Source organism: Podarcis bocagei (assembly GCF_964188305.1).
Source record: "Podarcis bocagei genome assembly, chromosome: 10".
Taxonomy (NCBI): Eukaryota; Metazoa; Chordata; class Lepidosauria; order Squamata; family Lacertidae; genus Podarcis; species Podarcis bocagei.
This window is the reverse complement of record NC_138135.1, coordinates 14,463,010-14,490,348: the sequence shown is the minus strand read 5'-3', so window position 1 is coordinate 14,490,348 and position 27,339 is coordinate 14,463,010.

The window sequence follows — 27,339 nt, the reverse complement described above, 5'->3', positions numbered from 1 at the left end:
TAATTAGATTGGGATAAGTGAACATCTCTGGGGGGGCATTTATGTTGACGGATTTCAAATAGGGTTGTTTTTTACAAATCAAAAAATAATTAAACAAGAGAGGGTGGGGGAGATATTATATTCTGGTTTCAAGGCAGAAAATAAATACTATGTGTTGGGGGGGTATGCGATAATGGGTTCCTTTTTTCAGCCGTGTCACTTCAGATTTCATGTCAGGAGCAAAAGATATTCCAGTCATAGGGATGGGGGCACAAATTCAATTCTGTTCACATTTAAAGGTGAACCTACCAGACTCACAGTGTCCAAAACAATATGGCTGATGAAACGTGCACATCTCCAAATTCTGAAATGCACATTTTCCAGCCCGAAAATGTGAAATGAACTTAAGAAAAAAGTGAAACTAAGCTGAAATTGATAGATTCTTCCATCCCTAGCAGTAATTCTAATCTTCTTTCGAAGGGGTCTTTTTCTTTACACAAGACTTAGAATGGGCAGCCCTGTAAACTGAGGACTCCTTGAAACAGCTGTGTGTCCTCTGTAAAGTGGGATCCACTTGGTTTATAAGCCGAGGCGGAAGCAATCTGAGGAACCGCTATCCCCCTCAGACCAACATTGGTAATCTAAAGAGCATCCGCCAGCCCCTGTGGAGACAGCCTCAACCTCCACCGTGACCGCAGGCCTCATTATCATGGAGCCTAAGAAGGACTGCGCCCTTTTTTATTATCTTCCGCCTGGGAACAAATTCCATTTCCTCTAGTTTCCCAGGGTCCTTGCTTCCCAGGAAGGACAAAGCTAGCACGAAACAGATTCTTCATGGAGTTACGAAGGACTTCTGGGAATCCAAGACACGTTGTTAATATGCTACTCAGGGCTTTGGGACATCTGTCATAATATCACACAGTTCATTAAAAGGACGTGCATGTGATGAATGGGGAAATGAAAGACTATGGAAAGGCATCAGGAGATATTGGGAAAGAATCAAATTCCCATCTGAATGATGACGATGCTTTAAATCTTGGTGGGTTTCCCCCCACCTCCCCCCAAATCTGGCCTTGTCTCTTTCCCTTTAAACTAGGGCCTATTTCTCTCCAGATCCTGTGAAGAAGGTGAGGAAGACACCCATCCTAACCTGGAAACTAACTTTCCTCCTCTGAAATTTGCCTCCTGAGAGGAGGGAACAGATGAAACTGCCATTTTTGGTGTCTCTCGGTTTCGAATTTTCCCAGTCTTAAAATCAGCTCACTCCATTTCAATATACATTTGCTTATTTTTATTCATGTCCTCATGAAAATAGCAATAATAATAATAATAATAGCACAACAGCCAGAAATTCACCAGGCAAAGGTTCATGGGAGAGAGACTTTCTGCAGGCAATGGCTTTCCCACCTGCTTTGCCCCAGCCTTCAGCCCCAGGACCATTTCCCAGACCATGACTTTGAGAACAGAAGCAGCAACAGCAACAGCTGGGAAGAGAGGAGTCCATGGATATTGTTTCTCAATTTGATCCTTTTACATGGCTTTGTATGTTTTGTGGTATTTTATGCATTGTAATTTGCTGTTATTTTTATTGATTACAGATGAGTAATTCTTTATTGTAGTTGATAAGTGTAAAGGTAAAGGTAAAGGGACCCCTGACCGTTAGGTCCAGTCGTGGACGACTCTGGGGTTGTGGCGCTCATCTTGCTTTATTGGCCGAGGGAGCCGGCGTACAGCTCCCGGGTCATGTGGCCAGCATGACTAAGCCGCTTCTGGTGAACCAGAGCAGCACACAAAAACGCCCTTTACCTTCCTGCTGGAGTGGTACCTATTTATCTACTTGCACTTTGACATGCTTTCGAACTGCTAGGTTGGCAGGAGCAAGGACCGAGCAAAGGGAGCTCACCCCGTCGCGGGGATTCAAACCACCGACCTTCTGATCAGCAAGCCCTAGGCTCTGTGGTTTAACCCACAGCGCCACCTGCGTCCCTGATAAGTGTAAACTGTTTAATTATTATGTGCTGGTGTTTAATTTTACTGTTTACTATTTGATTGCAATGGATTATTGCATATTGCTTTTCAGTGGTACCTCGGATTAAGAACAGCCCTGTTTACGAACTATTCGGTATATGAACTTTGCAAAACCTGAAGTCGTGTACTGGTTTGTGAATCTTGCCCCGGTCTATGAATGGAAGCCGAACAGCGGAAGGGCACCAGCAGTGGGAGACCTCATTAGGGAAAGTGCACTTCAGTTTAAGAACAGCTTTGGTTTAAGAATGGACTTCCAGAACAGATTAAGTTTGTAAACCGAGGTACCACTGTATTTGATATAAGTTGTTTATTTTAAAGTTACTATGACTTTTTATATTGGATCAGATTGTTACTATTAATGTTTGATGTTTTATTATTATTTTTGTGTGTGTTGAAAACCACCCAGAGTGATTAGGGTAACCCAGCCAGATGGGTAGGGTATAAAAAAATAAATAAAAATAAAAATAATTATTCTGAATGTCTGCTATCTGAGAACAGCATCTCCTTGAGTTATGCTCTAAGAGGCAGCTATTCAGCAGTAGGCATGAGCCTCACTTGGAAGGAAATTCTAAAAACTATGAGAAATACAGTGGTGCCTCGCAAGACGAAAATAATCCGTTCCGCGAGTCTCTTCATCTAGCGGTTTTTTCGTCTTGCGAAGCAACCCTATTAGCGGCTTAGCGGATTAGCGCTATTAGCGGTTTAGCGGATTAGCGGCTATTAAAGGCTTAGTGGCTAAAAGGCTATTAGCGGCTTAGCGGCTTAGAAAAAGGGGGGGAACGAAAAAAAATCTGAACACTCGCAAGACGTTTTCGTCTTGCGAAGCAAGCCCATAGGGAAATTCGTCTTGCGAAGCAGCTCAAAAACGGAAAACCCTTTCGTCTAGCGGGTTTTCCGTCTAGCGGGTTTTCCGTCTTGCGAGGCGTTCGTCTTGCGAGGTACCACTGTACTTCCAAGTAAATGTTTTTATGGTTCCTTGTATTTCATTGGTCATTGTGAAGGTGTGTCCTTGTGCTTATCAGGACGGAGACCTGATTGGTTCATAGGGTTAGCAGCCCACTTCTGACACCGTGTAAGATCTCCTAGGCTCACCAACAATGGGGAGCACAGGAGCCAACTGCTAGGAACCGGTTCATCTCTCCCCAATAAAATATTTGAAGGCTCCCCCCCAAAAGTTAATGGGAATTGCAATTCAAATGGTGTGTGCCATGTCTTGTGTTCGATTATGTGGGGTGGGACTTTCCTGCCCCCCAAATATTTTATTCAAGTTGGCACCCCTGCTCAGGAGGGTTGATAGGGGAGTACCAGGAGGGATATTGCTATAGGGCTCCCCCAAACCCGGAGCCAGCTCTGTGGGAGGGAAAGAGGGGTAAACCAACCCACAGAGGAGTAGGGCAGGAGATGGGTTAGGGTTATGACTCGGCCACCTTATTTTTGTCATCTATTTTCTGCTGGTTGTGTTCCTTTGCTCCTAACGGCAGACTTAAACGCAATAAGGACTGACACACCCCGTGGCTCCATAAACTGTTCCGCCTTGGGCTTTTCAAAACCTCTCAGGAGAAAAATCTGAACCACTGGACTCGTGGCATCAAATCACGGTGACCATTTATAGATGTGCTCCCAGAAGCTGTGACATCACAACACATACAATGCTTCCATTATAATAAACCTGATGGGAATATGGGAGTGCTGCAATGCTAGGAGAAATGATTGAATGCGTCAGAGTTATTGCTCAGGCCAAAGGACTTTGTTTATCGGACGTTTATAGTTCTGGGTGTTTTAAAAATGGGCTTTCCCACCGCCACTTCTGCTAGGACGTTCCTGGACAAGGATAGACTTGCTGCAGTGGTCCATGCATTGGTAATCTCCTGGCTAGACTACTGACTTGAGGGAAATGAAAAGTTTTCCCTTGGAGTCTCAGCAATGGAGTACCAAGGGGTTGTTTAGATTGCCCCCCCACCACCACCACCAAGGGCACCTCTCCATTCTGGCTCAGTCGTTCTAGCCAAGGGTGAAAGTAGGGTTGCCATATTTCAAAAAGTAAAAATCCAGACAAAAATGTTGAGATTTTTTTTTTTTTTTTTTTTGCAAAATCACACCCAGAAATGAATGGGTTGCTATACATTCTGGATTTCCCCTGACACTTTTAGTGCTTTCTGCCAGGATATTACAGTGGACGCTCGGGTTGCGAACGTGATCCGTGCGGGATGCACGTTCGCAACCTGCAGCGTCCGCAACCTGCAGCGGCGCATCTGCACACGTGCGGGTTGCAATTCGGCACGTCTGCACATATGCAAAGCGTGATTTAGTGCTTCTGTGCATGCGTGACCGCCGAAACCTGGAAGTAACTCGTTCGGGTACTTCTGTGTTTTGGCGGTCTGCAACCCGGAAAAGCGCAACCTGACACATCTGTAACCCGAGATATGACTCTACTTCCAACTGCAATATTCCAGTTATATCCGTGATTTTTTTTTGGGGGGGGGGTGTCGCCAATACAGCCTCTTGCCAAGGGCACAAAGGAAGAAGAAGAAGAGTTTGGATTTGATATCCCGCCTTTCGCTCCCTTTAAGGAGTCTCAAAGCGGCTAACATTCTCCTTTCCCTTCCTCCCCCACAACAAACACTCTTGAGGTGAGTGGGGCTGAGAGACTTCAGAGAAGTGTGACTGGCCCAAGGTCACCCAGCAGCTGCATGTGGAGGAGCGGAGACGCGAACCCGGTTCCCCAGATTACGAGACTACTGCTCTTAACCACTACACCACACTGGCTTTAGGTACCAGGAGCCTAGGTACGTCTCTCCGGAAGACCAGACCTCACCTTCCTTAATGCCAGAATTACGCAAGATAACAAATGCCAGCATTTTGCTCAACATGCTGTTACATCAAGCCCAAGTTCTCAAATTTGCAACCTTGGCAAGAGTTTTTGAAACAGCTCTTTGCGTGTCATTAGCCACTTGATGAAAACGCAAAACACAATTCATTTTGTATCATGGAAGTCTGGCAGATCCCCATTGTTCTTGGCTAGACGTGTTGCCAAAGTGTTCAGGGCACACGCAGAAAAGAAAAATTGTACAGTCACCAGCTAATATAAATTGTTTTGTGTTCGTGCTCCCCTCCACTTCCCCCTGCACTCCAGCCATAGGCAGTTACAAACTCTTTACTGTGAGTCTGCTTTGACGTTCATAAGAGATGCTCCCGGGGGAGATTTGAAAGTGGGCTTTGTGCCCGTGACGTCTTCCGAGCGACTCTGAAACAACAGCGTGTTTCACCCCAGCCCGCTAACAGGCAGACGAGGCCTTCTGACCTGACACCTTATCAATTTGCGGGAATGTCTGCATGGTGTGATTACATTTCCATGAGGTTGAAAAGCCCGCTGAGCCAATCCAAAGCACCATTAATCTCAGGGGAGCGATACCGCCGAGGCAGGCCGCTTGCGGTGCCAAGGTTTCTACCAAAATAGATCACGAAAAGAGGATTGCTCAAGCAGGAATATGTAGGGAGCTGCCTTGGCCCCAAGTTATTAGGAACTGCTAGATCTGAGCTCAGCTCCTCCGTGTGGTGAGCCTAGGAGCTACGCATGGCACATTCTCTACTGGGGATCAAGCCACTTTCTGCGAAAACTTGTCACCCAGGTGCTATTTGCACCCAAAATGGTGGTTGTCGAGGTTCACAGGAAATTGCTACGGGCCCCCGATCCGGATGGAGGACATGTCAAGGATAAGAGCTAGGTAGATCCTTCTTCAGAATAAAAAGTGGCCATTTTAAGCATAAGTACTTTTCCGTGTGGGACATGGGTGGTGCTGTGGGTTAAACCACAGAGCCTAGGGCTTGCCGATCAGAAGGTCGGTGGTTCGAATCCCCACGACGGGGTGGGTTCCCGTTGCTCGGTCCCTGCTCCTGCCAACCTAGCAGTTCAAAAGCACGTCAAAGTGCAAGTAGATAAATAGGAACCGCTCTGGCAGGAAGGTAAACGGCGTTTCCGTGCGCTGCTCTGGCTCGCCAGAAGCGGCTTAGTCATGCTGGCCACATGACCCGGAAGCTGTATGCCGGCTTCCTCAGCCAATAAAGCGAGATGAGCGCCACAACCCCAGAGTCGGCCACGACTGGACCTAACGGTCAGGGGTCCCTTTACCTTTTTACTTTTCTGTGGATAACACACACCCTTGTATAAGACGCCCCCTATTTTGGGGGGCTCCAAATAAAGACAATGTTGAGCTTTTTTACAGAGGATTGCCCAGAGTTGTACAACTTTTTTTTGGGGGGGGAGACAAAGGTTGTTGAGGTTTTTATGGGGGGGAAATGCAGTAAATCACCAACCTGACACTTAAAATTGTGTGTGCCGCTCGCTAACAATCACTCGCGTCAGCAAAACGCCTCTGCCCGGTCGCCCACAGCGGAAGGAAATCACAACCCAAATTGCAGCAGCGGCAGCAAATACAAAACAGCATTTGACACAGCAACCAGTCACACACCTATTTAGCACAGCATCAGCCAATACGAAACAGCCTTTGCCGCAGCCACCAATCACGCACCAATGACAACCTGCAGCTCACGGCTGCAACCAATCATCTGTCACCCCCCTACCCACTAAGATGCCCCCGGTTTTCTGACCTTATTTTACAGTATAAAAACCTCATCTTACACACAGAAAAGTAACGTGTTTATTTCAAAGCCTGAAAAACGTACAGATAAACAAATACACAACTTTGCATAGGCATCTAAAGGCAGCTCTCTAATGAGAAGTTTTTGATGTTTTGTTGTGTTTTCATTATGCTGCAAGCTGCCCAGAGTGGCTGGGCAATGCAGTCAGATGGGTGGGGCAAAAGTAATTTATCATCATCAACATCACCAAGAAAGATGCTACGAGGTTGAACGATCTTTTAAAGTGGCAGTTCCTTCTCATTCCATCCCATGACAATGTCACTTTTTCCTCTGCTGTTGTTTGTCATGGTCGATGTGGCCCCCTTCATGAGAGAGAGCCCATCCCTCCCCCTTTTCTTAAAAAAGACCTCAAAGAATAATTACTACCAGCCTTGTACCCACTATTGTTCAGGAATCTGAATGAACCAAAATCAGTTTTGACATCAGCAGATAAAAACAGTGTGGCCCTGTATAGGGAAGCATTTTAAGGTTTAAGGTTTTATTATGTTTTTATATACAGTAGTACCTCGGGTTAAGTACTTAATTCGTTCCGGAGGTCCGTTCTTAACCTGAAACTGTTCTTAACCTGAAGCACCACTTTAGCTAATGGGGCCTCCTGCTGCCGCTGCGCCTCCGGAGAACGATTTCTGTTCTTATCCTGAAGCAAAGTTCTTAACTTAAAGCACTATTTCTGAGTTAGCGGAGTCTGTAACCTGAAGCGTATGTAACCTGAGGTACCACTGTATGTTGGAAGCCACCCAGAGTGGGGAACCCAGTCAGATGGGTGGGGTACAAATAAATAATAATAATAATAATAATAATAATAATAATAATAATTATTATTATTATTATTATTATTATTATTATTATTATGTCATCTTGATTCAAAATGTCAACCAATGGTATCCAAACCTAGGTGAAACCTGCTTCTTGATATCGGGAACCATCATGCAAAATTTGGTTATAATGTCTTAAGAGGTGTCAAAAATTGATAGTGAACAGACAAACAACTTTCCAAAATATATAGTAGATAACAATAACAATATCAACAACACAGGCATAGCAAGTGTTAATGTTTATCACATCAACATACTCAAGGAGAGAAACCAACAAGAAAACCATTTCTTAGAACACTGGGTTCTTTTCATAAGTTTATGGAATGAAAGAGTTTAGGGCAGTGTCTACCATGAACTTCGTGACCATACTCCCAGACACCTTTTCTCTTTTTTCTCCTTATTATGCCCCCTCTTCTATACACCCCTCACTTTTTGTTTTTGTACTTGTTCATACTATTACAATAAAACAGATTGGCTCAGATAATCATTTATGGAATGGTGCCTAATGAGAACTCTACCATTCTTTTCTCTGTTTATTTTTGACTTTCCACTATACAGTGGATGCTCGGGTTGTGAACGTGATCCGTGCGGGAGGCAAGTTGCGATTCGGTGCTTCTGCACATGTGCAAAGCGTGATTTAGTGCTTCTGCACATGAGTGAATGCCGAAACGTGGAAGAAACCCATTCCACTAATTCCGGGTTCAGCACGTAACCTGAAGCATCTGAAACCCAAGGTATGACTGTATAGGTAGCAGCAGAAGCGATGATGAGACACTGCTAATATATCAGAACCACATGACAGTATGAAATGGCTTATCATAGATACACACACACACACACACACACACACACACACACACACAAAACACGGAGTGTGTATATATAAATATACATATATATATATGCAAGAAGGCATTTCTTTTGCCGAACAAAGCATGCTAATTTTATAACGCCAATACTCATGATCACCACCAGAGGTCATGATATCCCTACCAAACAAAGTCTCTTTATTGATATTGGTGCTACTAAGACATTACATAGCAATCCCTTTAACTGATCATTTTACGATGCTTCCAGACAGCCTGCTCATTGAGTTTTCACCCTGATTTGTTTGCAAGGAGATTAGACGACGTTGGCTATTGAATGAATATTTGTTCTGACTTTGTTTGCAGGGATGTTAGATGAAGTTGTGTCATTTGTCATCCCACACTTTCTAGTGCGTCCCATCAGTTTCCTTAACACGCACACGGGAAACAGGTTTCTTGCACAAGACCTCCTGTTCCACTACATAATTTGGAAAGTTGTTTGTCTGTTCGCTAAACATTGGGGCATCTCTTAAGCTATTGCAACTAAATTTTGTATGGTGGTTCTGCGTATCAAGAAGCAGTTTTTTGTCTATGTTCAGATACAGTTGGGTGCCATTTTGAATTAAGATGGAGAACTGAACCAATCTGCACTGATTTGTTTTGTTTTGTTTCTTTGAACTTTGGAGCAACAATGAGTATATTGCTACAACGCTGCAACCTGAATTTGCTGCTTTGGGATCAAATCCCAGCTGAAACTTGCAACAATATGAAGGAATGCCAAAAGTTAAGTTTTGGAGTCATGTAGGACTCTAGTTCAGATATAATTCTTAAAAGCGGGGTTTGTGTCATTCAACATATTGGAAAATAAACTTGAAATTTCTCATTCTAAAGGGGAGCATCTCCTGAAATGCCAAACACACAATTGAAATGGTCACAAATTATATCCAGGTGCAGCTCTAGTTTAGCAATTCATGTCTCGACTTCGCACTTGCGTGATTTTCACTGACGGACGTGCAGCATGCAATTGCCAGTCACGCCTGTTGTGTGACGTTTGAAGTGGTCTTCGGAATGACGCCGGTGGCAGACGATGCTCCATTTGGCTGCCATTGAATCAAAAAATGCATGGACAGATTGTAAGAGTTATGTGCAGAGTGGCATAAGGTTTGTGTGAGGTCCAGAAAGATCTCAGAGCCAGGATAGGTGAGAGATAATAAGCCTAATAATGCGTCAAGGGTTTTTTTTTCCCCTTTATAAACCTCGAACACACTCATTGTTCTGCCAGGTTTTCTTCCACACAAAAGACAGCTTGAGATGATTCACCTGGGATTTGTTTGGGGCCTTTTGCTATTCTCTTGCACTTCCTTCCCTGCGGCCGCTTGATTAGGCTTGCATAAGGAGTAAAATGATTGCACGGAAAATTCAGTGCGCTGCGAAACAATGGAAGTAATAATAATAATAACGATAGCAAACCCAACAACAACCAATTTCTTCTCTAACAGATGATGAATTGGAAGACCAGTTGTTTATCTGAGCGCTTCAGTAGATGCGACAAGAGTTGCCACTGTTAGTCTTGCCATATAACAGGAAAATTCCTGACATGTCCTGGTTTTCGGGTGTAAAAATGGTGTCGGGGGGAATTTTGCCGAACTGGCAAAATGTCAGGGAAAACCCAGGTGTATGGCAAGGCAATGGAAAAATCAGTAGAAATAGCTCCAAAAGCTAAAAATCACTGTTTTGGGGGTCACTTTCCACTATGTGGAGTCAAAACATGCACCGTCATGTGAGAGACAACAATCCCATGACTGCAACCATGGAGCAGGAATTCTAACAGTGTTTCCCCCCAAAAGCTCAACAATTTTGCATGTCAGGAACTTTTTGAAATATGGCAACCTTAACCACTTCTCCCTCTCGCCCCCCCCCCCGCCCTCACTTACTCAGAGAATCATTGTGGGCAAACATTCTGTGACATCACAGCAGCATGCACTGTCCCAACTCACGTTGTTGTCTGTCAATCACAGCGGTGCAAGAACAATGAAGGATCCTTGCACTTCTTCATTTACTTCTGCAGGAATGGAAAAGGCACAGGTTACCAAATGAAGGGGAAGATTTTCAAGTAACGATACCCAGCCTGGTAGGCACCAGGATCTAGAATCAATCTAGTTTGAAACAGCATGTTGAAGATGACCAGGAACTTTTGCAGATTGAGAAAAAAAACCCTACATTTTTGTGCTACAAACTGGGTACATAGCAATAGCTTCCTACGTTCAAGAAAACTGGCATCATAACTTGGCTGAATAACCGTTAACTCCCTTGCCCTGTGAATTAATTCTAGTTTCCGTTACTTCTGCACACCATTCGCTTTGGGTTAGGGCAGCAATGCTACAGCTCCGGAGTTACTGAAGACCGTCAAAAGCAAATGTTTGCAGAGCACTTGCAGGCCCTAAAACAGAAGGTTAACGTGAGATGAATGACTTTCTGGTGGAAGCCGTAATTGCACAATAATGAAATAGGAAAACTCATCCATCGTCTCTTCAACATCTAAGCTCTGCAAACAAACACAGGCTAGAAGTAGCAATGGGGAACAGGGCTGAGCAACAGGCCGGTGCAGTGATGCATACTAGCAACAGCTGCTGCTCCCAGCTGGTTCCCCTTGGTGGGTGGGAAAAGCTACTAAGCTCAAGCTACACTGTAAAGCATGGAGGCTGATGTTCTGCAGGCAAAACGATGAGCAGCTGCAATGTTGTTGTTGTTGTTTTAAAAAAAACACACCTTCCAGTTGTGCCAGTGGGGAAGGGTGTAGCCCAGAGACACAGAATCTGTTCCACGTGCACACAGTATCTCCAAGTAGCAGGTCAGGGAATGCCCCCCCCCCATCTAGAGAACTATAATGCCCAAGAGAGCAAACAAAATAAAATACCATATTTTTTGCTCTATAAGACACACTTTTCCCCCTCCAAAAATTAAGGGGAAATGTGTGTGTGTCTTATGGAGGAAATGTGTGTGTGTCTTATGCAGGCTCCATGGCTTCACAAACGCAACGTGAAGCCTCTGAAGCGCAGCGGGAGCGCTCCCGCCGCTCTCCGGAGGCTTCACGTTGCTTTCACTGAAGCCTGGAGAGTGAGAGGGGTTGGTGCGCACCGATCCCTCTTGCTCTCCTGGCTTCGCCTCGCTGGAGAGGCGCTGCGCAGCTTTCCCTCTTTGCGCAGCGCCCCTTCAGCGAAGCGAGAGGAGAAATGGAAGGGGCTCTGCTGCGCAGAGGGAGAGATTTTTTTTCTTCTTGTTCTCTCCCCCTCTAAAACTAGGTGTGTCCTATGGTTGGGTGCATCCTATGGAGCGAAAAATACGGTACTGTGTTAAACGGACCAGTGCTCTGACTCAGGACAAACTCATGAATAATAAGGTTCATGGGTAGGCAAACTAAGGCCCGAGGGCTGGATCTGCTCCAATCGCCTTCTAAATCCGGCCCGCTATAATGTGACACAAAAGCTGCATGTTTGTTTTCTGAAAATAAAATGTGTATCTGTATCAAAATATGGATGTGTGGATATGAAAGCAGCCAGTGTTGTGACTTAATTTTAATCTACAATGAAGCAAGTGGGAATGCTGGTTTCACTGTGAATGATGTGCACTTACTTCCCTCCGACTTTGCCCTCCTTCCAGGAGCATAAAAAGATGCCTTATACCATGGGTAGCACAAGTAAATCCTTGCATGTATTCTTCTGGTACCAAAATATTCATCTTCAAATACTGCTCCATTTACCCAATGACCTTTATAATATCAGGGTTTTTGGCTATTTTTATCAGCCTGCAAGCCTTGCCTAATCCAATACAGTGATACCTCGGGTTAAGTACTTAATTCATTCCAGAGGGCCGTACTTAACCTGAAACTGTTCTTAACCTGAAGCATCACTTTAGCTAATGGGGCCTCCTGCTGCTGCCGTGCTGCCAGAGCATGATTTCTGTTCTTATCCTGAAGCAAAGTTCTTAACCCGAGGTACTATTTCTGGGTTAGCGGAGTCTATAACCTGAAGCGAATGTAACCTGAGGTACCACTGTACCATGAAGAGATGGAAGGTAGTCACAACCAGACAGAATACACATGTAACGGAAATTCTCTTCTGTAAACACATCACCAGGTTGTTTGCACATTCCAAGCCGAGTCCGGTCCATTTCTAAGCCATTTCCACACTTGTCAATTTTCAGAAATACCTTTTTACATTCAAAAGCAAGAGGATCAGAATCCTCTGTAATTATAGCTTCGACTAAGCCAGTCTTGTTAAGGTAGGCGAGCTGAGCATCTGCTTCATATGGAGCAACAATGCAATATATTCCCTGGGCTCAGGCAGCTTTATTTTATTTTTTATATAAGATATTTATTAAGATTTTCAAAAAATTACAAAATAAAAAGAACAAAGAAAAATACAAAATAAAAATAGTTAAAAAACAGTTCAGTCTTTCCATCACATATTTTCATTTGCTTATTTCCCAGACCTCCTCACGCCTTCCTTTTCTGTATTCCAGTTCAAATTGTTAATTCAGCAAATCCCTCCCCTCTTCATTCATCTTAATCTTCAATTTTTAAATATTATAACATTATTATTTTTTTACCTATTAATAACCATTTCCTCATATTCCCTTATAGCATTACAGCAAAAGACCACTTAGTTTCTATCCAACATCATTCTAACATTCATTAATTTTACAGTGTTTCTGCAATTAATCTTTGAACTTTTTCCAATCTTCTTCCACCGACTCTTCTCCCTGGTTTCGGATTCTGCCAGTCATTTCTGCCAGTTCCATATAGTCCATCACCTTCATCTGCCATTCTTCCAAGGTGGGTAAATCTTGTGTCTTCCAGTACTTTGCGACGAGTATTCTTGCTGCTGTTGTGGCATACATAAAGAAAGTTCTATCCTTCTTTGGCACCAATTGGCTGACCATGCCCAGGAGAAAGGCCTCTGGTTTCTTCAGGTATTTAAATACCTTTTTCATTTCATTATAAATCATCTCCCAGAAAGCCTTAATCCTTGGGCACGTCCACCAAAGGTGAAAGAATGTACCTTCAGTTTCTTTACATTTCCAACATTTATTATAGGGCAAATGATAGATTTTTGCAAGCTTGACTGGTGTCATGTACCACCTGTAAATCATTTTCATAATATTCTCTCTTAGGGCATTACATGCCATAAATTTCATACCTGTGGTCCACAACTGTTCCCAGTCAGCAAACATAATATTATGTCCAACATCTTGTGCCCATTTAATCATAGCAGATTTCACTGTTTCATCCTGAGTATTCCATTTCAACAGCAAGTTATACATCTTTGACAAGGTCTTAGTTTTAGGTTCTAACAGTTCTGTTTCTCATTTTGATTTTTCCACCTGGGCAGCTTTAATCACTTCACAGGCCATAGCATGTGTAACATCAATGCTACATGCAAAACATTCTCTGGCTTCTGATAATTTCCCTTCATGAAGCAGCCGTTTCCCTTTTAGGAGGTTTGATTGCCATTTTTCTCGTCGCGACTTTTCAACTTTCTTCTTGGAAGGCAGGGTACAGCCATCAAATACTAGAATGACCGCTCCCCACATTAAACAGGGGGCGCCCTTTGTGTGGGATACCTGGAGGTCTCCGCCTACCTCAGTCAGTTGTCCAATCCCGCCTGGGGAAAGCGTTGCCAAGGAGACCAAGCCAGGTAGGGGAGGGACTACCTGCCCACACGATAGAGGGAGGATCTGACCTGGGAATTCAAATAATAGAATGGGTTTGACCCCAAATGACAGAAACATATCACCCAGCTTCATGCAATAAGCTACATATTGATCTGTGGGTTCTCCTTTGGTTAGCTTTTCTTTACATGAGCAGATTCGGCAGCCTCTTTGATAAATTGGAGCAAACCTTGGATCCCCATTGTTCTTAAGTCAAATCCAGGAAACAGCGACGGAGGACCAGACCAGCTCCGTCCACTAAGCAAGAAGAGCGCCTACCTTGGGTAGGCAAACTAAGGCCCGGGGGCCAAATCCGCCCCAATCACCTTCTAAATCCAGCCAGCAGACGGTCCAGGAATCAGCGTGTTTTTACATGAGTAGAATGTGCCCTTTTATTTAAAATGCAACCCTGGGTTATTTGTGGAGCCTGCCTGGTGTTTTTTCATGAGCAGAATGTGTGCTTTTATTTAAAATGCATCTCTGGGCTATTTGTGGGGCATAGGAATTCATTCATTCCCCCCCCAAAAAATATAGTCCAGCCCCCCACAAGGTCTGAGGGACAGTGGACCGGCCCCCTGCTGAAAAAGTTTGCTGACCCCTGATAAGGCTTTTCAGTGACTACTAGCTACAACAGGTACTTGAGAGGGCGGTCTTGTAGTAAGGTTAAAGCTTACTGGGAAATGATTTATAATGAATTGAAAAGGATGTTCAAAATAACTTTTGTTAAAAAAACAACAACACCAGAAGTTTTTCTTTTGGAAATTGTAGGGTCAGAACTACCCAAACTGTATAGAAATCTATTCATGTACAGTGGTGCCTCGCAAGACGAAAAGAATCCGTTCTGTGATTCTCTTCGTCTAGCGGTTTTTTCGTCTTGCGAAGCAAGCCCATTGAAGGATTAGCGGATTAGCGCTATTAGCGGCTTTTAGCGGCTTATCTGCTGATCGGATCAGCTGATAAGTGGCTTAGCGGCTTAGAAAAAAGGGGGGAGGGGGAAAAAACCAGCAGGAACTCGCAAGACATTGTCGTCTTGCAAAGCAAGACCATAGGGAAATTCGTTTTGCGAAGCACCTCCAAAACGGAAAACTCTTTCGTCTAGCGAGTTTTCCGTCTTGCGAGGCATTCGTCTTGCGGGGCACCACTGTATGTAACTACAGCAGGAGGAATGCTACTCGCCCAAAAGTGGAAAGAAGCAAAAGTCCCAGCAAAGGAAGAATGGAAACAAAAAACTTATGGAATATGCAGAAATGGCAAAACTTATCGGAAGAATAAGAAATCAAGATAACAAACTTTTTATAAAAGAATGGAAATGGTTTATTGAATATTTACAGACAAATTGCCAACAGATAAAAACATTGGCAGGATTATTGTAATAACCTGCAGTTTCATAAGAGTATATATTTAAAGTAGATAATTAAATGAGCAACTTAAATGAATTTGGATATGCAGAAGATATTAAAAAATAAATTCAAGGAACAGCAGAAAGAGGGGGAAGGAAATCAGACTCTGAAATGTTAAAATGATTGTAAAAGTAATGAAATGTATAAACATGAAAAGTATAAAAAAATTAAAAGATAAAAACCCAAGATGAGTAACTCTGCGACCTTTAGAAGACATCTGAAGGCAGCGAAGCATTTTAATGTGTAATGTTTTATTATCTTTTTATATATGTTGGAAGCTGCCCAGTCAGATGGGCGGAGAATAATAATAATAATAATAATAATAATAATAATAATAATAATGGAATATTTAGAACCCATCAGAGTCAAGTAGGGATCTGAGTATGACCTTATTGGATATCTCCCAAAATTCCTCTGTGTTCACCTGCCTACCCATTCTCATCCTCCACCCCATGCAAACCACCGTATTTTTCGTTCTATAAGACACACCAGACCACAAGACACACCTAGTTTTTGGAGGAGGAAAACAAGAAAAAAAATATTCTGAATCCCAGAAGCCAGAACAGCAAGAGGTATCACTGCGCAGTGAAAGCAGCAATCCTTCTTGCTGCTCTGGCTTCTGGGATAGCTGCACAGCCTGCATTCGCTCCATAAGACGCACACACATTTCCCCTTACTTTTTAGGAGGGAAAAAGTGAGTCTTATAGAGCAAAAAATACGGTATATTTTGGCAACTTTGCCAACTCATCGTAAGAAAGTTTTGCATGGGCCCTTCCCCAGCTCTGTTTTTCTGTCGTTTAGCTTTTGAGCAACATCTAGACAACACTTCACAGTTCCACCTAATTCAGTCCATCAAAGTCCACGCAGCCGCAAGTTTCAGTTCGGATGCAAGAGGCTAATGGACGGTGCCTCTGTAATGGCGGCAGGTCGCTGTGATATTAGAATGGGCATCAGGGAGGCTTGGCGTGTGTTTCACAATGACATTTTACCTGAACAGGAGTCACAGACAGCGCATGGGGTATTTTGAAAGGCATGCACTATTTTGTTGGATCAACAAAACAGGGAGGCGGAATTTTGTGATTAACACAATGCTCAGTTGTGTGTTAATGTCCCCTTTATCCTTTTTTAAAAGCAACTTTTGAGTAGACTCCAGGGGCTGCTTAACCCTTTCCCTGGTCCACTCTAAATCACCCCGATAACACACAAAATAACCCTGTCCCCCCCCTGCATAGAACCATATAAGTGATGCTTAGAAAGTTACTGTAATTTTAATCTGCTTCAGTATTTTAACCTTTGTATGCCTTAAGGTAGGGTTGTAATTTTTTCTTCATTTTGCTGTTCCATCTTTTGTAAAACTGCTTTGATGATCCCCTCCCCAACCAATCAAGTGGTATATAAACTTAATGAAATAAATAAATGAACATGTCACTATCTCTCCCCTTAAGTGTGTGTATGGTTTTAAATGGATAAAATACAAAATGTGAGTGGTTGCTTAGGCATTGGTTGTGACTATCTGTCCACGCCCAGGGACAGAAATGATATCCGCAAACCTGTGAAATCAGTAAGGGAAAACATTTTTGGCGAGAAAATGGAGCTGGGTGCCAGACCCTCACCTCTCCCCAAGTGCTCCCAGGGGCTCTTGCGTGGCCCTAGACCCCTTGACAGAGGTGTGGACAAAAGCATGGTGAGCCCCTGGATTCCTTTAACGGAATACCCTTGCAGCAGCAGCATTGGAGGGGCTGGCACAGCCAATCCATGCCCCTCCACCAACCAATTTTCTAAAACCAATGCCTAACCGCAACCTTACAAGTTGTGACGATTTGCTATGCAGTAGGCAAAAAACCAAATGGCACCAGCCAATCAGCCAAATGGACAAAATTCCTACCAGGCCCCTGCCCCAAAAGCAGACGACCCCATGACAGGCATAGCAAGACCATACGCAAAAGCCCTAAAATTAGGGAGGGTGGGTGGGTGATCTGATGCGCGCAGCGAAAAGAGGAAGCTCAACGCTGCGCACAGAGAAAATATAACCTAAGGCTGTCAATCAATAATTGGCAACATCAAACTCTCCCCAATCACAACAGTGGACATCCAAACTAACCCGCCCGGCAACAGCGAGGTGTCTTGTTAACCCCACTGCAACCCGTGCTCTCCATGAAGGAGAACACACTTTGCGCATGTGTGCGCACACACACACACACTCCAGCCCATTGCGGCGTCTGCGGGACCTTGAACTGGCCCAAGCCACAAAAACTTTACAGACCCCTGCACTACATCTTACTCTTGCTCATCTCACCAGATCTAGCCTTAGGGTGCAATCCTGACCCCACCTACCTCGGAGTGAGCTTCCCTGTATGCAACAGAAGACTGAGTAGACATGTTCAGGGTTGCACTGAACATCTGGATCCAATCCACGGCTTTCCCCATCTCCTGAGATCTTCAGATGTGAAGATGCCAGAACCTCAGACCTCTTGCATGTGCTCAGACGATGAGTTATGGGCCCTCCTTATTCATATCAAATATCTCAGGGTCTTTGTAACTGCGCCGACACTCTGGGAAGGCTGGGAAGGATGCAATATGTGAACTGAAAGAAACAGCCATTTCTGAGCCTGCAGATAATGATACACTTAGCCATTAATTTACTGAAAGCATCCTTTTTGGAGTCTCCCAGAGTTGCCGCAATCAGCAAAGCCGGGCGGCAAAATAGCAGCTGAGGTACAAATTGGCTGTTTCAGGACCTGTCGAAATGGCAAGGGTGGCTGCCATTAGCTCGTTTCTGAATTTTATTTGGGGGGGGGGAACAATCCCAAACAGAAGACACATGCGCTGGGTTGATTGCCTTGCCATGTTAACGAAGCAAATTTCACATGGAATTTAAGTGGCTGCCTAATGGATTTGTTCCCGTGGCCCTGAAATGCACCCATATAATTAGGCAAAAGGGCTTTGCAAAATATTGAAAGGATCAGCGCCATGACAACCCTTGTTTTCCACCAGGGCAGTGTCAGATAATACCTTCTTAGCAGCCTGCTTAAGGATAACAGACTTGATTTCTGTTACGCAAGGGTAGCTGACATATGGTTGTGCATATGGGTACACATAAGGATTCCAAATTCTACATTGCCGGAGAAAATAATTCACCATTTCTTTTTCATTTCCCAGAATTTATCAAGGAGAGAAATGGCACAGAGCTTCAGAATTCAGGTCCAGTTCTCACTAAGATGAAATCCCATGCCTGCCTTGAATTCTTTTAGACTGCATGCAAACATGGGTACATTGTGATAATTTTGCACTATAAATACTGGTGTGTTTTCATGTGGAAATGTGGAGAACTATACCCGAGAATGGAAAAAATCAAATATTGAAAGAAAGTAAAAATGACAAATTTGCCCATCCCTAATCCCAGGTAAGCGGTGCGTATAGGACTGCAGTTTTACAGCATAATCCTACACATGCTTACTCAAAACTAAATATAATTAAATTCTACAGTGGCGCCTCGCAAGACGAAATTAATTCATTCCGCGAGTTATTTCGTGTAGCGAATTTTTCGTCTTGCGAAGCACGGTGTCGGAAAAGTTTTGGAAAAGCTTCAAAAATCACCAAAAACCTCAAAAAAGGCTACCACACCACGTTTTATGAGTTGCCCCTCAAAGTCAAGTCGCAAGTGTATTAATGGTGTTAAGAAAAAGGAAACGAACTTGCAAAAAATGCAAGACGTTTTCGTCTTGTGAAGCAAGCCCATAGGGAAATTCGTCTTGCGAAGCAGCTAAAAAACCGCAAAACCCTTTCGTCTAGCGAGTTTTTCGTCTTGCAAGGCATTCGTCTTGCGGGGCACCACTGTATTGGGTTTACTCCCTAGAAAATGGTAGTGTGAAAACGGGCGGAAGTCCTGTCCTGATTTTTCCAACAACCAGTTACCTTGGAAGACCTAGGTGAAATCTAGAACACACACACACACACACACAATGTGAAAATGCTTTTTTGAAAAAAGTTTTGAAAAATATATCGAATTTGCCATAGCTTACCATCGCCATCTAGTGTCACATCTGTGTCACTTGAAACATTTTATTTGCAGCTGTGTAGCTCCCAGATTCTGTTATTAAAGGGGGGGTGCTTTCACTTTCTCCATACACAATTTTATACACCTCTAATATGTCTCCTCTTACTTGCCTTTTCTCCAGACTAAAAATCCCCAAATTATGTAAGGTTTCTGTTATGTACTAAGTTGAACAACAGGATTCAGAATGTAGCAGCCTGATTGGTCCACAGGAGCCACCCAATCCAGCTCCAGGTGGAAGGGAATCCGCAACCTGATAGGCCTACAAGAGAATCCTGGAATTAGCCAATCACGTGGGGCCCATTGTGTAAAGAATGTATATAAAGCAGACATTCTGGGGGAACTTCCATTCCTCCTCACCAATATGAGCTGAATAAAGAGCATGAAATCCACCCTCGACTCCGAGTAGTATAATAATAATAATAATAATAATAATAATAATAATAATAATAATAATTTATTATTTATACCCCGCCCATCTGGCTGGGTGTCCCCAGCCACTCTGGGCGGCTCCCATAAAAACAAAAAATACAGTAAAATATCACACGTTAAAAACTTCCCTGAACAGGGCTGCCTTAAGATGTCTTCTGAATGTCAGGTAGTTGTTTATCGTTTTGACATCTGCTGGAAGGGCGTTCCACAGGGCGGGCGCCACTACCGAGAAGGCCCTCTGCCTGGTTCCCTGTAGCTTTGCTTCTCGCAATGAGGGAACCGCCAGAAGGCCCTCGGCGCTGGACCTCAGCGTCCGGGCAGTATATTTCAGTTTCTTCACAAGGGAGTTGCTCAACCCCTTGATCATTTTGCTTGCCCTTTTCTGAACGGTTTTTAGCTCTGCAAGATGCTTTTCCAAGTGAGGCGGCCAGAACTGTACACAGCCACGCCACAGATTTATATAACAGCATTATAATATTGGCAGTTTTATTTTCAATCCCTCTCCTACGGATCCCGAACATGGATTCTGACGTGACCTGGGCGAACACCTTCTTCATGCTTCATGCGCAGGGACTTAGTTCTGCATAAACAGGGCTCTGATTGCATGGTATGCAAGTTTTCTTACATCACACACACTCTGTCTCTGGTTTTTGTGGTTAAAAGGCAAAATTCAGATTGCTCTGAAACCAGAAAAAAAAGGAAAGAACAAACACATGGTCCATATGAAACTCGTCAGGAAAATGAGGGGTTTTCGCAACACTTATTAAAAGTCAAACCTTAAAACTTTCCAGCTTTGGTACACCGAAAGCATTTTTCCGCATGACTTCTGCTACTTTTGTAAATGAAGCTTAAGTTGCCTGATGACTGGGATGTGAATTTTCCCTGGTGACCTTAGAGCACTTACTAATGTTCTGGTTGAGTTTTGAATGGTTGCTAGATTTCCTGATCAGAGTTCTTATGCATTTAACGACAGGTGTGAGAAGCATTAATCTGCATGGTAAAGTGGAGGGGGGAAGAAATGACACAAAAGTAGATCGTGAGGTCAAACTCTGAGCGCCTTCTGGCAGTTCCCTCCCTGCGAGAAGTGAGGTTACAGGGAACTAGGCAGAGGGCCTTCTCGGTGGTGGCACCCGCCCTGTCGAAATCCCTCCCATCAGATGTCAAGGAAATGAACAACTATCTGACTTTTAGAAGACATCTGAAGGCAGCCCTGTTTAGGGAAGTTTTTAATGTTTGATCTTTTATCGTGTTTTTAATATTCTGTTGGGAGCTGCCCAGAGTGGCTGGCCAGATGGGTGGGGTATAAATACAGTGGTACCTCTGGTTAAGAACTTAATTCGTTCCGGAGGTCTGTTCTTAACCTGAAACTGTTCTTGACCTGAAGCATCACTTTAGCTAATGGGGCCTCCTGCTGCTGCCGCCGCACAATTTCTGTTCTTATCCTGAAGCAAAGTTCTTAACCCGAGGTACTATTTCTGGGTTAGAGGAGTCTGTGAGGAGATTTCACCCCTCCCATACCCAAGAATCTCCTGACCATCTCCTGATGGTCTCTGCTGACTCCAGAGAGAAGAGGAGGCGTGTCCTGCCTATCTACTTATTCTGCCCAGCAACATATCTGTGTGTGAGAGAGAGTCAGTCAGTCAGTGTATCGGAGAGAGTGAGAGTGTTAGAGATCCTAGAGATAAGATTGCTGCAAAGAGCAACTGCAGACTCTCAGTGTAGCATTGATTTATGCTTAGAATATTCAGCTCTGTATATAGCTTTGTATCATAGTTGTAGTTATAGAATAAAAGGAAGATATTCTACAGAGCTGCTCTCCGAGTGGTTTGTACTCTGCAAGACTCTGCAAAACTCTGCTGCGCAACGACTGTATTACTGAGACAGTGAATCCGGTGCTCTCAGCTCTAAGCTGTGAGTCCACAGCACTGTGACCTGTTCCTGTGAGAAAGGAGGTCTCTGGCGGTGCTTCCCAGCTCGCCTAGCCCAGTCGGGGTTGAGGTGCAAGAGTCCAGTTGGTGCACTGGCTCTAGGGCGATGCTGACAGTCTGTAACCTGAAGTGTTTGTAACCCGAGGTAATACTGCAATAATTTTTTATTACTATTACCACTACTGCTACTACTATTATTACTGGTAGATCTTCAGGGGGAGTGTGTAAGTTTCAGGAGGAAACAGGCTAGCAGGGAAAGGGTTAAGCACCCTCCCCATTCCCTTCTCTTAAAAAAAAGGCCCTCCCAAAATTTATCAGGCTAGGACTACATGCGTAGGCTAAGACTACATACATGCTTTTTAATATTTCCTTTGGTGCCCATAAAATATATTTTATTGAATTTGCGAGTTACAGAGCAAAGCAGGATGTCTCCACCCTCGTTGACAGGCGGCATGGAAGGGCACAGATATGGGATGCCCTACAACGGTTTCTGAAGGGTATTGTGTGAGCCAAAGCCTCAACGGCCAAGGTCGCATTCCTCCGGCAATATTTATAGCAGCGTTTCTGTATCGCTGGTCACAGGAATGTTAAGCACCTAAAATGCTCGTACAGGAAAACAAGGGCAGATGCTGTCATGAGGCAGGACATGAGGCCGGTTGCTTGAAGCTGCGCATGATGGCAGCGTGGAGGTTGAGATGCAGGAAGGAGGCAAGGTCAGAGAGAAATCAGGGCCCACCACCGTGGAGTGGGTCTGCTTGCAGCAGCGACGCAGGATATCGGCAGGCCACGTTCTGAAAAGTTATGCAGGAGACAATAGGAGATTGTAGAAAGACCTACACTGGCTCCCAGTACGTTTCTGAGCACAATTCAAAGTGTTGGTGCTGACCTTTAAAGCCCTAAACGGCCTCAGTCCTGTATACCTGAAGGAGCATCTCCACCCCCATCATTCAGCCCGGACACTGAGGTCCAGATCCGAGGGCCTTCTGCCAGTTCCCTCCCTGCGAGAAGTGAGGTTACAGGGAACCAGGCAGAGGGCCTTCTCGGTAGTGGCACCCGCCCTGTGGAACGCCCTCCCACCAGATGTCAAAGAGAAAAACAACTACCAGACTTTTAGAAGACATCTGAAGGCAGCCCTGTTTAGGGAAGCTTTTAATGCTTAATAGGTTACTGTATTTTAGTGTTCTGTTGGAAGACGCCCAGAGTGGCTGGGGAAACACAGCCAGATGGGCGGGGTATAAATAAGTTGTTGTTGTTGTTGTTGTTGTTGTTGTTGTTGTTATTATTATTATTATTATTATTATTATTATTATTATTATTATAAAACCCTCAAGCCTCACCCATAGACTCCCCCAGATTATAGCCCAAACATAAACTCATAGCTTTCTAGGTAGTTGAGGCTGGAGCAACAAAAAGGTGAATTCACTTAGGGCACCTTATGCAGTTCAGAAGCTGGAAGAGCTTAAGAACGTAAGAAGGACCTCCTGGATTGGGGCCACAGCCAATCTCATCCAACCTCTGGTTCTCAAGATGTTTGTGGAAAGCCTGCAAGCAGGACCTCTATGCAGCAGCACTCCCGCAACAACTGAATCTGCAATCTGTGTGCGGAGGTCCTGAACTGCCGAGCCGACAAGACCCCCTTCTTGGACTTACTCATGTGGTCCAAAGGAAAGCAGTGCAAGACGTTTGGCACCAGCTTGGCTGCAGAAGTTGCCGGTACAAGGAGCCATTCAACCGTCTTAGGACTCCACTCTGGATTTGTGTAGGGTTTACTTCTTGACTAGGGACGCGGGTGGCGCTTTGGGTTAAACCACAGAGCCTAGGGCTTGCCGATCAGAAGGTCGGTGGTTCAAATCCCCACAACGGGGTGAGTTCCCGTTGCTCTCTCCCTGCTCCTGCCAACCTAGCAGTTCGAAAGCACGTCCAAGTGCAAGTAGATAAATAGGTACCGCTCCAGCGGGAAGGTAAACAGCGTTTCCATGTGCTGCTCTGGTTCGCCAGAAGCGGCTTAGTCATGCTGGCCACATGACCCGGAAGCTGTACGCCGGCTCCCTCGGCCAATAAAGCGAGATGAGCGCCGCAACCCAGGAGTCGGCCACGACTGGACCTAATGGTCAGGGGTCCCTTTACCTTTACTTCTTGACCACCCTGGTTTATCTCTCTTTAAGTTTTCGTTTTCTTGGGACCAAGCCTCATTGCACTCAGTGGGGCTTCATGTTTGTCCATCAGCTTGTTTTGGAAATGTCTCGTTCCTTTTGTAAATGATCAGCCGGACCGATTTCTGTTTTTCCATATTATTTGAACAACAACAACAAAGGACATGGTGGAGGCAGGGAGATGAAAGTGGTGGTGCTGACGTGATGTCAAGGTGAGCGTTTCAAAACTGGGCCAGGTCAGTAGCTGCAGAAAGCATATCGCCCTCTGCCACTCATTGGCTGCTATTGGGGAAACAGTTTGCGGAGAATAACCTACATGACTTTTAACCTAGATTTGCTTTCTGTCCCTTTCTAGGGATGGACAGATCTGTCTGCTGCAGTTATCACTTTCCCAGTCTTAAATCCAGTTCTCCACATTTCTGCTAGTATTTGTCATTAAAAAAAAAAATCCTCTGCAGATTTCACCAGCATTTTAGAGTGAATTTCTCTTGTAAACACATTTTTTTTGGTATGGAGTTTGATGGCTGTACACATTTTTTTGCAAACCGATTTCCCCTAATATAATGCATTTTGTGTGTTGTTTTCACTAATGTATTCATTTTTATGCACACTTTCCCTTAGCAGATGCCCCCCCCCAAACATCATGGAGTGTTTGTGTCTGGTTGGAATGTGCCATAGAATCATAGAGTTGGAAGAGACCACAAGGGCCATCGAGTCCAACCCCCTGCCAAGCAGGAAACACCATCAGAGCACTCCTGGCATATGGTTGTCAAGCCTCAGCTTAAAGACCTCCAAAGAAGGAGACTCCACCACACTCCTTGGCAGCAAATTCCACTGTCGAACAGCTCTTACTGTCAGGAAGTTCTTCCTAATGTTTAGGTGGAATCTTCTTTCTTGTAGTTTGGATCCATTGCTCCGTGTCCGCTTCTCTGGAGCAGCAGAAAACAACCTTTCTCCCTCCTCTATGTGCCGCACATATTTAAACAGGGATGGCCACCAACTTTGATTGCTTTAAAAGAGGACCAGACAAATTCACAGAGGATGAGACTATCAGTCACAATATCTATGTTCTGCTCCCACTGTCAGAGGCAGTTTTGGCATCCTTCTGTCTCAGGAAGATGTTCCCAACCCTGCACTCAGCTCTCATCTGTCCAACAATCAAGAAAGCAGTTTCTGAACGTGCTGTAGAGGGAAATGAGGGGTATGTGGGGCTCATCAACCTGGGAAGGTAGCCCATCCAAAAGCAGGCAAACTCTGGTCCTCAACATCTGCTGCCTGACAAGTTATTTTGCAATTAAAGGCATCCCTCCATTTAGTCTCCCCTGTTGAACCTGCTGTTCCAAATTTCAGCGATCAACCTGTTCTTTTTCACATTTGCAATGTTTGCTTAATTGACGTTGTACAACATCATCTGGTGACGGTTATCTGGGGCACCGCGCGACCTTTATACACACTGAACCAAGAGTAAATACACACCATTGCAGGCGGAAGCTGGGGCAAAATGGGAGACTGAAACAGCTACTGCTTTTTGGGATGTAGAAAGCATCAACGTTTTTAGCAACAAGTCTTGGAACAACAAGTCAAGCAAATTACTGGGAATGAGATTCTGAGAAACCCAACCAACACACTTTTGAATTATTTGGAAGGATGTGGAAATCGTCCCCAATCTCTTAATAGCATCTCAAACATTGACCTCAAAATATTGAGGGGGAGGGAAGTCCCCATCTTCTGTCACAATATGAGATGACTAACATGCTGTGCTTGTGATAAACGACGATTCAAGAGAACAAATTTGTGAAAAGTGGGCTATTTTTTACTTCATTTTGGTAGGAGAAATTTGAAGATACAGTGGTACCTCAGGTTACATATGCTTCAGGTTACATACACTTCAGGTTACAGACTCCACTAACCCAGAAATAGTACCTCGGGTTAAGAACTTTGCTTCAGGTTGAGAACAGAAATCGTGCGGCGGTGGTGGCGCAGCAGCAGCGGGAGGCACCATTAGCTAAAGTGGTGCTTCAGGTTAAAAACAGTTTCAGGTTAAGAACGGACCTCCGGAACGAATTAATTCCTTAACCCGAGGTACCACTGTATGTTCCTTGGAGTCATTAAAGATTGGATGTAATACTAATTGTGGCTACTTCCTTTCTTTTTATAATATGTGTTGGTTTTTTGCTTCTTCTCTTGTCCTTCTGATAGAGCTTATCAAGGACTTTGGTCAAGAGCATGGACTACAGGCAAGACCAGGTGGGCTAAAAAGATGGTCTAATCTCGAGGTCAGAACTGGATATCAGGTGGTTGGAATTGGAGTTCAATGCCTATTTGTTGTCTTGTCATGCCCTGTTTCTTGTGAGAGTGTGTCACTTTCCACCCAGAGAGAACCTCTGCACCTTTAATGTTCTTTACCGCCCATTCCTGTTCACTCTAGGCTCCCCTGCCCTTTTGTTTACAATTTCCCATAGGTGCCCAGCCCTAGCCACAGTTACCCTGGGAAGCTGCTATTGTGATGCGTCAGGATGGCTGTCCTTGCCTCACATGCATCACAAAGCATCTGGCACATAAATAATGAAAAGTCCAGGTCAGGACACAGGACAAAGGGGAGCAGGGGGGGAGGGACACACAGAGAGAGAGAGAGAGAGGAAGGGGAAAAAAGAGGTAGGTTTGTTGTACTCCATAAACTAGCCCAAACAACTGAACCGGAGTTAAGAGACCCTCAGATGTTGCTGGCTGGGGCTGACAGAAGTTCAACAACATCTGGAAGGTTGTCTGTATGGGATAAATGGACCATGTTAGCGTGGGTTGATGGGCTTCTGCTAGTGGCCTTTGTGTTCCTTTTTTTCTGCTGGTGGGCTTCCCAAAGGCATCTGACTGGCCACTGAGAGAAGAGAATGATGGACGAGAGCCTGGCCTTTAATTCAGAATGCGGCAGCTAGACTGGGAGTGGTCGCTGGGAACATATATATAACACTGGTCCCAAAGGTTCTACATTCGCTCCCAGTACGTTTCTGAGCCTGTTGTCTTTTTCCATGGAGTTTTCTTGGCAGGGATACTGGAGTGGCTTGCCGGTTCCTGCTCCAGGTGGATCACGTTTGGTCAAAACTCTCCACTATGACTTGTCCATCTTGGCTGGCCCTGAACAGCATAGCTCATAGCTTCTCTGAGTTATTCAAGCCCCTTCGCCACGGCAAGGCAGTGATCCATGAAGGGGAAGGCAGTGATCCATGAAGGGGAAGGCAGTGATCCATGAAGGGGTAGCATAGTATAGTTAAAACTATGGTTTCCCCAGTAGTGATGTATGGAAGTGAGAGCTGGACCATAAAGAAGGCTGACTGCCGAAGAATTGATGCTTCTGAATCATGGTGCTGGAGGAGACTCT